General features: G+C 46.7%; 1 protein-coding gene and 1 pseudogene across 9 annotated transcripts in view; one reads left to right on the plus strand and one right to left on the minus strand.

The window, feature by feature from the left end:
• Positions 1 to 16939, minus strand: part of auts2a (activator of transcription and developmental regulator AUTS2 a) — a 1550343-nt gene that overhangs the window by 785953 nt on the left and 747451 nt on the right. The gene's annotated exons all lie outside the window — the stretch shown is intronic.
• LOC140387262 (large ribosomal subunit protein eL31-like) lies at positions 2238 to 2638 on the plus strand (annotated as a pseudogene).

The following is a 16939-nucleotide window of genomic DNA, read 5'->3' on the forward strand; positions in this document are numbered from 1 at the left end:
TGGCAGAAACAATTGGAATGCTACAACTTGTAAAACAATGCAAAATGTTAAGACCCTCACTCAAACCTTTTCTTCAGAATGGCAGTTAAACGTCTTGATGTACAGCCAGTTCTCCTTCGCCCTAACCACTAACTTTTCATCAGTCTCTTTTACTGGATGCAGTTGCACCACCAATAAATGCATTTCCCTCCACAGTCCTGATGGTGAGGAGGACGCCCCATACAAAACTGCTTAGCATGCTTGAAACGGCTCTACAATTGACACTGTGGTTCCACTGTGAGCCACATTTCTGTTCACTGAATCCCAGCTCTAAAGAGTGGGGGGGTGGCCGCAATCTTGGTCTCAACTCGAGGTGAAGGCCAGTAAAGGGCCATCGGCGAGTGTGATACAAATAGAATTTTCCAAAACACAAGGGTATATATGAGAAATATAGACGAGAAATGAGTTTGAGGCATTGGAATGGTCAAGGGAAATATAAAAGCAATGACTGTTGTACAAAAGAGAAGGGGAGGGTTTTTGGAGAGGAAAGACTGTGACTGCTGAGGGCACTGTTAAAATCTGATCAGTGGCTCTTTCAGAGCACTCTTTTCATTCTGCAAGAGTGTGACCACAACATTTAGCTCTGTAGCATCACTGGTGTCAGTGCTACGAAGTCCAAACTCTAAGAAATGTTGTAAGGAATGCTACCGGAAACATGGCACTAGACTGGCTGGTGGTCTGTGACTGTGCCCAGAAGATTCTGCCGATAAATTCCCTGACAGCAGTCATTTAAAAAATGTTTTTAGAGTACTCAATTCATTTTTTCCAATTAAGGGGTAATTTAGTGTGGCCAATCCACCTACCCTGCACATCTTTGGGTTGTGGGGGCGAAACCCACGCAGACACGTGGAGAATGTGCAAACTCCACACAGACAGTGACCCAGGGCCGGGATTGAACCTGGGACCTCGGCGCCGTGGGGCAGCAGTGCTGACCATTGAGCCACCCTGACAGCAGTCATGACAACTTTGCAAGTCAGTTGTTACATCCAGCCACCAAGAAGAACCAGAGGCTGGCTGCTGGATGGCGGGGAATATCTGATCTATACCTGGCTCAAGACTCCCCTTTTTCACCCAAGCAGGCCAGAACAGCCCGGCCACAATGTGAGTCGATGCTGCCATCAGGAACATTGTAATGCAATCCACTAGTGTCCTCAAAGAATCCTAGAATCCCTACTGTACAAAAAGAAGCCATTCGGCCCATCGAGTCTGCAAAAACCCTTTGGAAGAGCACCCTACCTAGGCCCAATGCCCCGTCCTGCAACTTCACTCTAAGGGGCAATTTAGCATGTCCAATCCAACTAACCTGCACATCTTTGGACTGTGGGAGGAAACGTGAGCACCGGAGGAAACCCACGCAGACACAAGGAGAAAGTGCAAACTCCGCACAGTCACCCAAGGTGGGAATTGAACCAAGGTTCCTAGCACTGTTAGACAGCAGTGCTAACCACTGTGCCTCCGTGCCGCTCGTCAAATACTTGAAACAACAATTCTGCTGCCTGAACAACTCAATGGGACAAGTCCCCAAGTTTGCATTGGTCTGCTCTACACTGCACAGCCTCACATTCATGAGGGTGCAACCTTTGCCACCAAGCCTTTGAAGGGCACCGTGGGAGAAGGAGGTAGGGAGGTGGTGTCGGACCCCTCTGTCCCAATCAGGGTGTTGGTGAACGGATATTCAGAATCTGGTTCCTGTGATCTCATCTCCACATCACGCTTGCCCCATATTTCCCTGCATTTCAAGCACTCTGCTAGGTCACTTCACTCACTGCACTTGGCCAAAATCCTGAAATGGAACACTGCCAATAATATGTACAAAACGGATCTATTCACTCGTGTATTCCCTTAGTGCCTCTATTGGAGGTGCCTTTGCCTGACCCAGTGTTCCTACGCTGTGCTACCCCAGTGGCCGCAGTATGGTTGGCGGGAAGCTCCTGACTTTGTGGGAGAGACTGCAACTAGCCTTGCAGAATGTCCACAAGCAGCTAGAGGCATTGGGGGTGACTTTGGACTGCACCACCCCATGGTCCTGGGTGTCATGGCCTCAGTCTGAGCTTCTACTGCAGTACTCAACTTGTCTGTGCTGCAGTGGAAGGTGGGACATAAGGGCTGGATTCTCCGTTTTTGGGACTATGTCCCCATGCCATCGTAAAAACTGTGGCCTTTCACATCAGAAAAACTGGCGTGAGCTTTCGGACATTTCCCCGTCGAGATGGCTCCTGCTAAGAAAGGTGGAGAAAAGAAAAAGGGGCGTTCTGCCATGAACGAGGTGGGTACGAGAGAATATACAATAAATGTACACAAGCGCATCCATGGCGTGGGTTTTAAGAGACTTGCTCCCCGTGCCATTAAGGAGATCCGTAAATTTGCAGTGGAGGAGATGGGCACTCCAGATGTCCGCATTGATACTCATTTGAACAAGCCTGTTTGGGCCAAAGGCGCATTCGTGTGCGTTATCCAGAAAGCGTAACGAGGATGAGGACTCTCCTAACAAACTCTACACATTGGTAACTTATGTTCCTGTCACATCCTACGAAGGTCTGCAGACAGTTAATGTTGATGAAAACTAAATTGTAAATGTTAACAAAGTAAATTGTAAAAAGTGAAAGAAAAAAGAAAAATTGGCGTGAAAGGGCCACATATTCCGAGCCCTGCAGGGGGCTAGCAGGGACCCGGCATGGACATAGCAGCTTTTGCTGCAGATACGGCCCCCTACACGTCCGAGTCAGAGGTCGCGCAAGCGCACGCCGGCGACCTCCAATGGCTGCTCCATGGTGGACTCAGATCGCAGAGCAGGACCCTATAAATAGACCCCTCCCGATCCGCCGTGCGCCCGACCCTGACCGCTCTCCTGAACATTGTCCGGCCGCGTATAAGGTCCCCCCCCTGCCTTCCGAGGGCCACGCTAGTATCCCGACCGGCAGGACCTCGGCCGGGGGCGGAGAATGGTGGAGCAGGCCTCCAACAATGGCCTCAGGTAAGGGGACGTGTGGGAGAGTACGCCGCTTTTCGGGCCCTGGATAATCTGGGAACCAACGTCGTTTTTGATTCCATGCGGGGAACTAGATTCTCCGCCCCAGCACCGGCCACGATTTCGGCATCGGGGTTTGGAGAATAGAGCCCAAGATGTTACATCATAGTTTGATCTGTAAGTGCTGGTAAGGAGTTGGACACCACTTCCACACTGAGTAGGATGGGCTCCACAGTCTATGTGAAGCCTTCTGGCAATTTGGAGCTGGCTCCCCCATGTTCCTGAAGCTCTGTGGTAAGCCTGCCAATGCACCAAACTTTTCAGCACGGATAAACATCAGTATTCCCCTGTACTGTACAGTCCTTAACTGAGGCTAGTGGAGTAGAATTGGTCTGTGACCTCACCCTTGAGTGAGTCGGCCGATGTGCTACTTTCTCCGCATGCTCTGATTGCACCCACTCATGGCAGGTGACTCACCACATCCAGATTACGAATCAGTGCTACCCTCTTAGCAGTTCCAACAACAGATCTGCTAGCGTTGACAGTCAGATCAAGTGACAGTGCTTCATCTGGGGTCTGGTGTTGTTCTCACTCTTCATGGTGGGACTGGACTAACTGACAAGGTTGCAACGCTTGGGCATCGGAAATCAAAAACACTGACTGGATGGGTTAGGGGGAAGGAAGGAGGATGGAATGGAACGCAGGAGGTGCATGGTGACACCTTGCAGCTTGCAAGTCACGTTCAATAGCAGGATGCATTAATTGAACATTGAGACAGACCATAGGAGGTTACCATCACCCTCAATGTACACAGTGACGTCCCGTACAATGGACTCAGTGCAATATCTTTGCAAGACAGAAAAGAGACAGTGTGAAGCACATAAAGTGCAAAGTACCCAACTGAAAAATAGTTTATTCCAGTTTGACTATATTTACATACACAAATAGCCACAAGAGTGATTACATTCAGTCAGGGCAGCACGGTAGCACAGTGGTTAGCATAGTTGCTTCACAGCTCCCAGGTTCGATTCCCGGCTTGGGTCACTGTGTGGGTTTCCTCCGGGTGCTCCAGTTTCCTCCAACAGTTCAAAGATGTGCAGGTTAGGTGGATTGGCTATGATAAATTGCCCTTAGAGTTCAACAAAGGTTGGGTGGGGTTACTGGGTTACCGGGATAGTATGGAGGTGTGGGCTTGGGTAGGGTGCTCTTTCCAAAGGCCGGTGCAGACTCGATGGGCCAAATGGCCTCCTTCTGCACTGTAAATTCTAAGCCAGTCCATGATTGAACGTTGTGGAGCACTTCATCCAGATCTTTGGGCCAGACTCCAGTAATTGATCCCACTGACCACCTGTTTTCGTTCCATTCTACTGCTTTACTGGTGGTCATCTTTCTTGCATCTAATCCTTCCTGACAATGTCCCAGCAGTGGTTGTACCCTGAGTGTACCTCCCTTTAAGACGTCCAGATGAGCTGTGCATTGTGCTAGCCACAAGCACTGCCAGATTCGGTGTTTAACTTGCAGCCAGTCAGCAGTGGGTTTTGCACTGGATTTCACACCACAATTATGTTGATGAGGTAATGAGCACAAGGTGTTTGCATGTTGTCTGCCTCAGTGGGACGGGACATGTGGCCAAAGCACATCATGATCCCGCCTCTGATATCGTGCCTAATTGAATCTTTACCTCACTCACATTTTAAAATAACTGTTCACTTTGAACGAAAACGCTCAAACAAGCAATAAAATTGCTAATTTCTCCGAAATGACCATTTATATGTATTTTTTTCTTATCTTACAATTTAGCTCCATCTCGATTCCTGTACGCTTCAATTTGGCTACACAGATATCTGAACAATTGCTGAGAAAATATGGTCTATTTGTCTTGGTTGAATAAAATTGTTGACAATTTTGTAACCACTGTTGCTGGAGAATGTCCAGAGGACTGGGTCGAATAATGGAAGTGATTTGAATTTGTATCAGTTTCAAAGTACTGGTGCAGAATACCAAGATTGCCATTTGTCCAGTTTAACAAAAGTAGTGGATTATTCTCGGGGGGGGGGGGGGGGGGGGGGGGAAAGAAATCTTGTGTGGTATGGCAATGCTGCGTCCAAGTATTTTAAGGCCAAAAAAGCAATGATTGTAGTACAGAAGAACAAGCAAAAGGAGTTTAGACAGGAGATAACTGACAGGCTTAAGTTGAATTGTGGACAGGATGATGTTCACACGAAGTTCAAAGAATTATGAAGCAAGGTTACAACAGCAACTGCTGTTAAAAGTGCATCAGTTTAAGAGGACGTATGCTGGAACTATTCAATATAATCACTTGAACTGATGCAACAATGTTAGCAAATTCTTCACAAACAAACAAGTTAGAGGATCTGACAGAGAATGTTGAGCCTATCTAATGATGCATTGCAGGAAACTAGGGGAAACTAAACCCTACGTAGTCACAATGAAGTAACTTTTAAAACTTTGATGTGGAGAGGATTGCAAACTGTAAATGTGACCTGGTAAAGGGGATACAGGCATTCCAGAATAAGTTAAAGCATGGAGGAATAGGAGGGCTGCAGGAGCAAAAAACCAAAGCAGGCAGGAGTAAAACGTAAACCTGTTTTTCGCTTTATTTCCTATCCTCGACATTTCTGGAGGAACAAGCCACACCTCTCGAAGGCTGCACTTGTCCATTAAAACAAAGCGAGTTACCATGTCATGCAGGATGGAACATAGAACAGTCAACTGTCCTCAATGAGGGAAATTTGCCCATTATGCTGCTACAAGAGTTAGTCCCACATCAAAGCCATCTATTCTAATCCAATTTCCGAATAACTTTTAATATTTTTGGTCTACAACTCGTTATTAAATGTCAGGATTGCCCAGTCTCCAATCGTTGTCTGCCAATGTTTTCAAGAGGTTGAGAGGGTAAATAAAGAAAAAAGATTATTTTATTTCCTTAGCCACTTCCTCTTCCACCTTTAAAATTACCAGGTCAGATTTGGTTGGTGAAAAACTGGGACATTCACAATCTTAAAAGTGCTCAAGTTTGCAACCTTCTGACTTTAGAGAATGGGAGGGAGTGACTATATCAGGGTAAAAGTCAGGTTGAAGGTAACACCAATGATTCGGTGGGAATGCACATCACTAAAGGTAGTTGTGACGTGGCAGATGGACGCCATCAGAAAGGGAGTTGGAGGTTACAAGTCTGCTGGTAAAAGAGCTGAGTGTAGTTTTGTTTTTCAGGAGTGAAAGATGAGGGTAATGTGGACAGAGATTGATGTAGATATGAGCAAAGGGAATGAATGACTTTCAGGTTGAAATAGTGGATGAGGTGATTGGGAATGGACGGAGTGAAGAATTTGCAGAAGAGCCACACTTTTCTGCAGAGACACACAACTGGAAAAGATTACCAAGTTAGGACGTGTCTCTGCCGCAGGGGATTTAAAGGCTGCTTTCTCTAGTTTAAAGCTAGCCAGTGAACTGTGGTAAAGTTTGGGGCACACATGCATTGGTGTGTGAGAGAATATGAATCACAGTCAAAGTTCATCATTTCTGGACTTAGCCTTAGGTGGGAGCCAGAGGAGGTTAATTAAAGAATGAAGAATGCAAGTACTAGTAGGGCTTTGGTTTTGCTGACACAAAGTGAAGGAGATTATGGTTCATCGAGATCTTATCAGGGGCAAGATCAAAACAAATTGGAGCAGAGTCCCGTGATGAGCACATTTAGCCGGCCATTTCCCGGCATTCACAGCGCTGAGAAACACCACGCTATCTATCGCGACTCTGTTTCAATTTGAGGCCTCAGCGGGGAACACTGAGGCCGCACTTAGTGCCGTTTCGTGCACTGCTGAGCTCCGCTCGTCGCAACACCTCAGCACAAGAGGAGATTTGGATGCCATTTTTAAATGGCCTCCCAATCTCTTGACCCCCTGATGCAACACCCAAACCCCCCCAAAGTCCCAACCCCCCCCCCCCCCCCCCCCCATCCGCCCGCCCCGCATCCCACCTCACACGTGCAGGGCATCCATGGGTCCATACACCGCCTTGGGAAAATGCCTAGCTAGCACCTTGGTACTGCAACCCTACCAATGCCCCTGCCAGTGCCACCTGGGCACCTTGGCAGTGCCAGGCAACCACCCAGTGGTATTGCCAGGGTGCCAGTCTGGCAGTGTCAAAGTGACCAGGTGGTACTGGCAGTGTCAGGGTGCCACCCTGCCCAGATGGCAACCACCTGGGGACCTCCGATTCTCTGAGAGAGCCCACAAGTCCCGTTCAGTCTGATCCCCATTTGTGGGGACCAGCACTGAATGGCGCTCGCCGGAGGTCTCCGAGGCGAAAGGGTTAGATCCCAATATTTCGGATAGATCAGATTTGCAAAACAGTGATCCCACCCACAATGGGCAGAATTCAGGTCATGAGGTCTCGCAAGATCGCATTAGATCTCACGGGGCGTGGTGAGCCGTGTAGATCCCGGAAGAGGGATCTCTGGCATCTACTCGCCACGCTGCACTGCCTTTTCGACGCAGAATGGCTGGTAGGTCGTGCCCCAGATAGGAGAGAATGGGAGTTGGTAAAGCAATCAAAACTGGGGGTGGCTTTTGAACATCTGGGACCTGGTGCCATTTTTTTTTACTAATGATGTCACTGGGGCAGCATGCAAATAATTAAGAGAGGAGTCAATTATCTATGGCACTACACTACTGCAGATGTAACCCAAAATTCAGCTCCGTGGTCGAGGTAGTGCAACAGTGCAACCAATGGAGCAGCAGGGTATCTCTGACAGCAACTTCCAAATTTCTCTGTTTAACTGTGCATGTGCACACTCCAGAAATTTCTAGAGTTCATGGATCTAAATGGCAATGGAAAAATCAAGATTGAAAGCAGCAAGGCAGTGCACAATTTCAAGTACCAAGGCTCGATGTTAAGCATCAAAGTTACACGCAAGAATGAATTCAAGGTTAAATTAGCTACTGCAAGAGGCGTGACCAGTGACTTAAGTAGCATCTGAAAGTCCAAAAGCATCATCATGAAGCTAAAAGAGACACCTTGGCAAGGATTCTCTGACACCCGCCAGGTCAGAGAATCCCGCCCCCGCCGTCCTCCGAATTCTCCGGCCCCCCAAACATCGCCCCGGCGTGAAATCTGCTTCGGAGATTGGCGGGGACGGGCGCAACTCAATGGGCCCCGGGGCTGCCCGAATTCTCCGGCCCGCGATGGGCCAAAGTCCCGCCCGTTTTTTGCCAGTCCCGCTGGCGTAAATTGGAGTAGGTCCTTACCGGTGGGACCTGGCAACGCGGGCGGCCTCCAGGTTTCTCGGGGGGGCACGAGGGGATCTGGCCCTGGGAGGTACCACAACAGTGGTCTGGCCCGCGATCGGGGCCCACCGATCCGCGGGCGGGCCTGTGCCGCGGGGGCACTCTGTTCCTCTGCATCGGCCGCTGTGGTCCTCTGCGATGGCCAATGCGGAGATGAACCCTCCCGCACATGCGCCGGGATGACGCCAGCACACGTTGGTGCTCCCGCACATGCGCCTACTCGCGCCGGCCGGCAGAGGCCCTTTGGCGCCAGTTGGCGTGGCGCCAAGCCCCTTCCCCGCCGACCAGCGGGGCGCAAACCACTCCGGCGCCGACCTAGCCCCTGTAGGTGCGGAGGATTCCGCACCTTTGGGGCGGCCCGCCGCCGGAGTGGTTCACGCCACTCCGTCCCGCCGGAGTTCCCCACCCCGCCGATTATGGCAGATTCCCGCTCCTTGTGTGGAATGTTACCAAAGGTATGAGAGTTGGATTGTGAGGGACTTGCATTGTGGGGAAACAGGATGAGAGGAGGAGAATAGCTTTTGAAATGGGAGTACAGCAGAGGACGCTCAGAATCAGCTGGAAGGACAGAAAGACAAATGGGGAGGGGTTAGACCAAGAGTAAAAGCTCAGGAATCAAAAGGGTTGCTGAGTACAGTTAGAGATAGGAAAACAAAAATTACGGACATTTGAAATGAAAACCTGACAGCCTTGCCTTGGCAACAACTGAAAGAGAAACGGAGGGTTTAAAAAAAGAACAGAAGAGGAGCAAGACAAATTAGGTCGATGAATCATATTTGTGATGTGGACTTGAAGAAAACCAGAGAAGCAAGACGAAGCCCCATTAAGGCTATGGTGAAAACAAAGAAAGGAACATGCAACATCCATAAATTTCCTGCAGGTGGGCAGCACGGTGGCGCAGTGGTTAGCACTGCTGCCTCACAGCACTGAGGATCGGGTTCGAACCCGGCCCCGGGTCACTGTCTGTGTGGAGTTTGCACATTCTCCCCGAGTCTGCGTGGGTCTCACCCTCACAATCGAAAGATTTGCAGGGTAAGTGGATTGACCGTGCTAAATTGTCCCTTAATTGGAAAAATAAAATAAAAAATTCCTGCAGATTTCCTCCATTATTATTATTATTTTTCTAAATATAAATTTTGAGTACCCAATTCATTTTTTCCAATTAAGGGGCAATTTATTCTGGCCAATCCACCTAACCTGCACATCTTTGGGTTGTGGGGGCGAAACCCAGGCAAACACGGGGAGAATGTGCAAACTCCACACGGACAGTGACCCAGAGCCGGGATCGAACCTGGGACCTCAGCGCCGTGAGGCAACAGGGCTAACCCACTGCGCCACCATGCTGCCCGATTTCCTCCATTATAACAATGAGTGCTGGTGGCCTCATCATTATTTTCATCGCAAACTCCAGGCTTCTGCTGTGAAGCAAGAAAAATCATACCATGGATCCTTTTAAACGTTTGTTCGTTACAGTCGAAAGCTTCTTGATTTTATTTGCACATTTCTTTGAGAAACATTTTCATTTTATCTGCAGATTTCTGTTTTTTGCCACTTTTAATTTATTGCCGGTAAGTTGTAGGAGAAGGAATGCTTTGGGTCGTTTACAGTGTGAAGATGCCGAACAAACATCTGCAGATGTGGTCACACTCAATTTTGCAGTGATTACTTTGAAATGGAGTATGTTAATCCAACTGCCTTCCATCAACTGCTCGAATTCTGTGTTTCCCGAACATCACCTCGCGCCCCACCCCGCCCATCCCCTCAGCCATGTCATTGGCACAGTGTTTTAATAAAACATATCTTCAAAGGATCAGCAGAAATAGGTCAGCAAAAATATTAAGAGTATATGCGTTCATTATTTGCATTTGATTTTTAAGCACATGTGTGGTGCAGTAGTCTCATTTTACAGAACATCTATAATAATAATAATCACTTATATTGTCACAAGTAGGCTTCAATGAAGTTACTGTGAAAATCCCCTAGTCGCCACATTCGTCGCCTGTTCGGGAGGCCGGCACGGGAATTGAACCCGCGCCGCTGCCTTGTTCTGCATTACAAGCCAGCTGTTTAGCCCACTCGTGCTAAACCAGCAGGTAAGCAGAGGGCATCCAAAAGATTTTTAATTTTTTATGACACATTCCATACAATAGTTTTCAGTTTTCAGCTAACATCATTCTGCAGCACATCTAGCAGTGTGGTTTAATTTTACTTTCGCTTAAATTTCATTTACGATAAAGCTTATGCCACAGACCATTAATGGACTTGATTCAGCTAATGTGCTCTCCACTCCTTGTGACTGTCTTACTCCTCAGTTTCTTTGAAAAATGTATTTCAAGAAAACCACAAACTTGTCTCAAACGTTGTGCTAAGAGAAGGGAACTGATCATTTTCTTGGCCTCAATCCATTAGTGTCACTGAAGCTCAGTTGATTTCCCATGTCCAATTATTTCTCTTTGCACAAAGTCTCCAGAATAGCACATAATGCCTAGGGACGGTTGCCTGCCTAAACACAGTGTGCTTAATAGAGTCCCTGAAGTTGTCTCCATTTCATGCTCCTACCTAATGGGCTGTGATATTTTCCAAACAGGTTGCTTCTCTAACATTTCCCCTTCCCCCATCTGTGCTTGCCCTTTCCGTTTCTCGGCCACCCCATGTATAAGAGAAACAGAGAAATCTACGATGAATTGGCTTTGTGCTCTCACTGTCTCAAGACACCAGATGTTCAGGTGCAATGACACACCTTGTTATCTGTTATTGATCATTGTTTAGAGCTTTGGTTACCCCTCCCCCTCCCTCTTTGTTCATCACCAAGTACAAAACCACAGACAGTGGTTTCAGGTTATAGGATATAAGATTGTAATCGGATAAAACTTTGAAACAGATGCTTCTTTTTTTTTCTCTCTGCCTAATTCTGCTTTTCCTGACCTGCCTGATCCTTTCAGTAAAGGCCACTGATAGGTTAATCTGCACAAATCCCTGTCAAGTTGCTGTCAGATCCCAGCACAGCACAAGGCTGATTACTGTCACTGACAAAGGTGGGACTCAACTCAGCATTCCGGAACTGTTTAACTGGATTTTTAATTATCTCGTTTGGTGTTTTGCACCCAGTTTCAAATTACGTTCAGCTCCAGGTTGTGGGACAGACCTTTCAGCAGAAATGTCTTTCCGCCTGCAGTAAAATGGCGGCTCATCTTGCCCGCTGCACAATGCCAGGGTCTGTTTCCTGCCCACGTGTGACTGGAATGGCTTCCAAAGCTCATCACAAACAGGGTTTCTGGTTTGAGCGGTAAGTGCTTTTGGGATTCAAAGCAGCAGCAACCACAGAGCTTGTGAGTTGACTGTAGCTAAAAAGAAAATAAAGAAAACTTTCACTCACCTTGTAACCTGTAAATCACGCCATTTATTCTCCAATTGTATCTGATACTAATGCATCTGAAAAGACTGTTTAGCAAATATTCCTGCCTTTGAAACTGGAACAAATGGGATGGGAAATAATGTCACATTGGTCTTCCTTAAATGGATGATAAAGTTGATTTAGAGTGTTGTTCTTTACTAATTGATACACTAATGGAGTGATTTAATTCAAACATTAAATTTCATTCTTTAACAGCCTCTGATCGCAACAGTTCTGGGATAAAATCTGCACAATGTAAACAGTCATTGGTCTTTTATAAAAGTTATGCTCCACATCCAAAGGGATTTTAAACTTCACACTTAAATGCCTTACTGAAAGGTCAGGGAACATCCCCAAGGATATGGTGCTGTATGATTACAGGAAAACGGAACACCTGAATAAGCTTCTTTCATCAGGCATCAGCTCATCAAAGATGGTTCTGGAAGTTTGGAGAGTGCGTAGAGCGAGTTGACACACCTGGGGCGCAGGTTCAAAGTTGGGCCCAAACAGATAAGGACAAAACTTTCTCTGTGTTGGTAAGAAGGCTGCTACGTGAAATGAATTTAAATGGTCACAATTAAGTTTTCTGAGCTTCCGTTACTGCAGCACACATATGTCTATTATGCACTATTAAAGGTAGTCTCACTCAGCAAGTCAGAATGGGAAGTGGAACCGATGGGAGTGGTGCAATTGTGGGGATCCTTGTGAGGAAAAGAATTATGGTGAACAGCCCCGGGGGGTGGGGCGGGGGGGGGGACTTTATTTCACTCAGATTACTGCAACAAAGGTTGAAACCTTTAATCTAACAATCACACATTTAAAAATTGTCCCAAAGCTGTCCGAACACATACACTTGGGAAAGTCTTATTTACTTTCTGCATAAAATAGCAAGTTATTTCTCTGCCAGAAACCATGCCACTTGGCAGCTCTAACGTACTGACATCTAAACCAGGTCAAGAAACACTATTGTTAGTGTGGAGCTTTCTACTTGGGTCAAGTCTTTAATCAAATCCGAAAATAAAATGATTTTGAAAACCCCTTGGAACTTATCTTCATATAAAATTTACTTTTTTCTTATTAATGGTAATATAAAACTCTAAAAATATTGATATGCAATCTTCTTATTACTACCAGCCCTTGGCACTAAGCAAATTCTCTTATCCTGGTTTCATTATCCAGCTAACAATCTTGCTGTGATGAATACTTGGTCTGGAAGCAATAGCAGTAACTCAAGATAATTGAGTTTATAGTGCACACTGGGGCATTAAGCAATCAGGAGAAAGTCACATCTGGGTATTTTGTCTCATCGATGAAGATAAACCAAATCACAAGTGGGACATGCCCTTTGGAAATATTCTACACTTGCATACAAAAACAATAATAGCATTTAATACAGTTTAAACAGCAAAGTAAATGGACGTGGATATAGGATCTCAATGACTTACCAGTTTCGAAAAAAAACCTCAAAAACGCATAATACGTTGGACATGAAGCTTCGGGAAATTTAGGAAACAATTACGTGGGGGAGAGTGAAGGCTCCATTGAAGAGGAGTGTTTTTAAGATATCTTTGAAGGCACGGAGGAAGGCAAACTTGTCACAGAGTATTTGGGAGAAGATTTCAGCAGCTGATGATATAATGGAGAGAATGGGGATAATCAAGCACTGAAAAAGAAAGCATGCCTCTAGAGCTGTAAGAATTGTGGTGATTGTTCAAAAAGGCTGGAGTAAGACAGTGGAAGGGCTCAGAAGGCAAGGATGAGGATCTTAAAGTTTATCTGCTGGGGTACAGTGAACGTGGCAAGGATAGTGGCAGTGAGTGGAAATGGTTTTGTGTGGGCCTTGAATTTCTGAAGGATGAAAAACTAAAGTAAAAAGGCACTGGAGAGGTTGATCCTTGATGTGATGAAAGCCGATGATGATTGTCATCAGACACGCGTGAGGAAAATGAGCTCACTGAGAAATAGCATGTAAATGGTGAAAAGGAGACAGCACAAATGACGCCCGATGGTGCACTAGCTATGATCATGTGAGCACAGTAGCGAAAGCCATTAAAGGAAGCATAGTGACTGCATGGACATAGAGGTGAGAGAATGGTGGCTATAGAGATGTATTAAGGAAGACAGATTGGAGAAGAGAATGAAGCAGTCAGCAGTGACAAAGGAAACAGAGGAGACATAAAAGATTAAGAGGAACAACAAGCTACGATCACAACTGCACAGTAAGTCATTTGTGAGTTTGACCAGGGAGGCCTCATTCATAACTTGCGGAAACATTTTGATATCTTGTTTGTACAGCTGATTCCACACACAGAGCAGAGCTTTCCTTCAAATACTTGAGCAGCATTGATATACTGAGGTTAGCAGAAGATGTCTTTACACTGTTATCAGAATACAAGAGGGATTCCAAGAAGCTGAGACTTTACATGAATTAAGGTGTAAATTAGCATAATTCATTTTAATGCATATTTTAATTGCCATGAATTATTGGAATTACTTTGACAAAGTTCTGGAATCTGTAGTGTTATATTGGCCAATCTCCTATAAAAGACAATACAGATGCAGTCTTTCATTCACGCGGACGACTAAGAGATGTCTGTACCCAATGGGTGTAAATCCGAATCCAAGCACAATGCAACAAGCCTGAACATAGCTTCCAGGCACAACAAGTGAAGGTCTGGAACAGGGGGCATAGTGTATGCACTTTCTGAGATTTCTTTCTTGGAATTATTTCAAAGAATCTTCTACACTTCCAGAAATCAAAGCCAAATCTATTGCTACAATCTCACTGTGTTTATATACCAGGACCTAAATTGCCCACTTGTCAATCAATAAGGCATGTCAGCAATTCATGGCATCCTACAAAGTGGCAGACGTTGCTGCTTTAAAACCTTATTAACCTCACAACTGTCTGTTGGCAGCTCGTATTGAGTTTAAGTATCCAGGTGTCCAAGGAGATGTCCACAGGTCCCCTGGAAAGCAAGCATTTCAACATCCCCAAGAATACAGCTGACTGAAACTAAAAAATATAATCGTATACACACTGATAGTTGAGGATAACAGACTTACGTTGATACAGACCTTTCGTGATCACAGGATGTGCTAAAGCATTTTACAACCAATTAAGTACTTTTGAAGTGCAGTCATTGTTGTAATTCAGGAAACACAACAGCTAATTTTCACCCAGCAAGCTCCCACAAACAGCAACATGATAATCACCAGATAATCTGTTTATGTGATGTTGATTGAAGTGTAATATTGTTCAGGACGCTGGGCATAACGTCCCTGCTCTTCTTTAACAAAGTACCATGGGATTCTTTATGTCCACCTGAGAAGGCTAATGGAGCCTTGGTTTAAAGTCTCATAGAATCATAGAATTTACAGTGCAGAAGGAGGCCATTCAACCCATCCAGTTTGCACCGGCCCTTGAAAAGAGCACCCCACTAAAGCCCATGCCTCCACACTATCCCCAACCAACCTTTTTGGACACTAAGGGGCAAATCAGCATGGCCAATCCACCTAACCTGCACATCTTTGGACTGTGGGAGGAAACCGGAGCACCCGGAGGAAACCCACGCAGACACAGGGAGAAAGTGCAAACTCCACACAGACAGTCACCAGAGGCCGGAATTGAACCCGTGTCCCTGGCACTGTGAGGCAGCACTGCTAACCACTGTTCCACCGTGCCACCTCATCAAAAAGATGACACCTCTGTCAGTGCAACATTCCTTCGGTATTGCATGATAGTTCGACCACGATGTTTGTGCTCAAGTCTCAGATTAAAGGACTTACAACCTGGGCGGCACGGTGGCACTGCTGCCGCACAGCGCCAGGGATCTGGGTTGCATTCCGGCTTTTGGTGACATGTCTGCGTGGGTTTCTTCCCACAGTCCAAAGATGTGCAGGTCAGGTGGATTGGCCATGCGCTTTCTTTTTCATCCAGATACTTTGATGAATTTAGTCTTCAGATTCACACGCTATGAATCTTTTAATGGCTTGCAACTAAATTTCCTTCATTGTAGGCCCCTCACACCGAGACATCTGTAGAGTAATTTCCTTCATTTGCTGGGACATTCCGAGTTAGCAACAAATTGTGCAATTTCGCTGCTGAAGCAACGTGTAATACAAACAACCGATGAGCTAGACTGATAAAACGCAATGGAACCACATATGGAGCAGTTCAGTCCCACACCACTATGCCAATCTATGTCATATATAGTGCTTTCCCTGACATTAAGATGCCTGTCTCACATCCTGCCCATGTCTCCTTTCCTCAGCGAGAACAGTCAAAATAATTGTTCCTGCCAGCTCATTTAGCAGCTCTTCAGTTTGTAAAGCTGATGGTTAAAAGTTCTGGTTAGAGAAGACATACAAGTGGCAAAAATAATGAAAACAAAAAAAAATATGCATCAGAAACAATTAATGAAACATGTATCGGTAGATGTTTTAACACAAATGGTGGTTAATCTAGGTGAATATAATGACCAATAAATGAAAAACAAAATTCCCCCTCAGTGTGAGTCCCCTGCAGTACTGCACACTGGGATTAATATGCAAGACTAGAATTTACTGTGTGCAATATATATGTCATGATATGCACTCATGCACATAATGAGATACAGACAGGCAGTGATAGACACCCAGTACAGCCAATCAACACACAGGACAGAACACAACCAACCACCAGGCAGAACACTAGAGGGGGGTTTCCCACTATAAAACACACGAGGCATCAGGGCCGGGATTCTGCTCTACCCGGCGGGGCGGGGGGGGTCCTGGCGGGATGGAGTGGCGTGAACCACTCCGGCATCGGGCCGCCCCAAAGGTGCGGACCGTGAGAGGCTAGGCGTGCGCCGGAGTGGTTGGCACGCCGCAGACCGGCAGGAAAGGACTTCGGCGGGCGGTGGAAGTCCGCGCATGCGCGGGAGCGTCAGCGGACGTCATCCCCGCGTATGTGCGGGGGGTGTCTCTTCCACGTCGGCCATGGTGAAGACTGTGGCCGAGGCGGAGGGAAAAGAGTGCCCCCACGGCACAGGCCCGCCCGCGGATCGGTGGGCCCCGATCGCGGGCCAGGCTACCCCCCGGGGCCAGATCGCCCCGCGCCCTCCCCATCCCCCCAAGACCCTGGAGCCCGCCCGCGCCGCCTAGTCTCGCCGGGAAGAGAGGTGGTTTGATTCTCGCCGGCGGGACAGGCATTCCAGCAGTGGGACTTCAGCCCATCGCGGGCCGGAGAAT

The sequence above is a fragment of the Scyliorhinus torazame genome, chromosome 12 (genome assembly GCF_047496885.1).
Source record: "Scyliorhinus torazame isolate Kashiwa2021f chromosome 12, sScyTor2.1, whole genome shotgun sequence".
Lineage (NCBI taxonomy): Eukaryota > Metazoa > Chordata > Chondrichthyes > Carcharhiniformes > Scyliorhinidae > Scyliorhinus > Scyliorhinus torazame.